The sequence below is a fragment of the Cyprinodon variegatus genome, unplaced genomic scaffold, assembly GCF_000732505.1.
Source record: "Cyprinodon variegatus isolate N-32 unplaced genomic scaffold, C_variegatus-1.0 Scaffold484, whole genome shotgun sequence".
NCBI lineage: Eukaryota > Metazoa > Chordata > Actinopteri > Cyprinodontiformes > Cyprinodontidae > Cyprinodon > Cyprinodon variegatus.
Window position 1 is genome coordinate 659,900 of NW_015150937.1, and position 1,893 is coordinate 661,792.

The window sequence follows — 1,893 nt, forward strand, 5'->3', positions numbered from 1 at the left end:
TAGATAGATAGATAGATAGATAGATAGATAGATAGATGCCACACATCAAATAATCTAAAGGTATTCACTGAAAACAGAAGAACATTTCAGGGGATTTAATTTTAAACTTCCTCATCAGATGTGAGTGAAGTTTGATAAGTAACATCTGGCAACATGTACAAAGACGGACTACAGTTAAAGAGAATTTTAACGGATTTTTTTTTTTTTTTTCGATTTTTTATTTTGAACTAATTGATGATTAACATCTGGAAGCCCTCTCGTCAGATAAATTTTAATGAGTATAAAAAGTGTGGAAAGTACTGCCAAATTCTAAGATGCGTACATTGCACGGCATGTCGTCAGGATGGCCGAGCGGTCTAAGGCGCTACGTTCAGGTCGTAGTCTCCCCTGGAGGCGTGGGTTCGAATCCCACTTCTGACAACATCTTTTGTTTTGGTGTCGTTCTTGTTTTTTTTTCTTCCAATAGTCCCATAAGATACAAGGGGAGTGGGGCTATATCAAATCTATCGCAAACAAAATCGCTCACCTTTCTAGTCAGGTAACTGCCTATAGGTTAGCAGAGACCATTCAAAATGTGTCTTCATTTTAACTAGAACCGATTATAATGTAATGTGTTTATTTGATCACTAAACAGGTTTCGATCACAAACCACAGAACATTTTGGCTATATCTTTCTTTAGTTCCTATTGATATTTTTCATGGGCTGTGAGAAACGATTGAGGTAAAAAGTGAACCAATCAGCGAGGCAAACGTCAGCCAAACACGGAAACTGTTCATTTTTTTAATTTTTTTTTAATGAACTTTATTTAAACAAAGTGGGTACGGAAACTGTTCATTGCTCCTAGTGGACGTCAAAGTTCCCACTTCCTGCAAACAGCCTAGCGTCGCCTAGCGTCGTTTTCATAGATATCTATGGTCGTTTTATCCATAGCTGTCACCATTAACAGACATTGCGGTGTAAAGTGGACCAACAGCGCCTCTTGCTGGCGTATACTTGTATAACACCAGTGTTTCTTTCTGTATTCAATATTTTTTATTTTATTTTTTTTCATATATTCATAATTACTTGATACCCAAAACACTGTGGTTAATTATGCACATCAATATACTAACATTAAAGATGATAAGTACAGAATTCCACTCTTTTTAGAACTAGATTTTGTGTTTTATGGGGTAAAGAAATTTGTTTATGCAGGATGATTATTTATAAAAGTAGGTAAGTAATGAAAAAGGAAAAGATCGGTGGAACAGTTCACAAAATCCATGGTTCGGTTTGGTTCACGGTTTCGTGGTCACGGTTTTCGGTTCGGTTTGGTATATGTTTATTGTTACACCGAAAATAATAATAATAATAATAAAAATTAATGAAACATTTTTTTTATGAAATTGATGAAAAAAATCCCAAAATATTAATGAATTGCAATTATTTTTAAAGGTTTGCGGAAACCATGGATCATTTCCGCATGTTTTGCTGCTTTGAATTTAATCATCTCGCGCATGCCCTCTACGATCTACAAGGAACTCGGAGCGGACGGGAGCCACAGTGGAGGCTGTAGGCTTTGCTTTGTGCAGGCGGTCTGGAGCGCAGGTTAGCATGACATGTTGGTCATGTTGCTGTTAGCATAAACAAAATGTGTTGCACAATGCTTGCACACTGTTGCACTTTTATCCACAACTTTCCCTCCGCCGTCATTGTAGGTCACTCTAAATGGAAAATGGTCCCATACAGCAGACCTATAAAGTGCTGCTGGCGCGTCTTCCAACTCCTGTCAGGGGTTGACGTTCAGGATTTTTACCGCTTGCCCTTTGGGCAAGTGACTTTCACATTTAATTTGCCCAGAAACAATTTTTACTTGCCCAGTATAATGTCTGATAAATATAGTTCCTAATATT

The 1,893-nt window shown here is 37.3% G+C and overlaps 1 non-coding gene across 1 annotated transcript; it reads left to right on the plus strand.

Annotated features, from left to right (window-relative positions):
* The first annotated feature begins 337 nt into the window (after positions 1-337).
* Positions 338-420, plus strand: trnal-cag. Its single transcript has one exon. It is a non-coding gene; the product is annotated as a tRNA-Leu (tRNA).
* Positions 421-1,893: the final 1,473 nt, after the last annotated feature.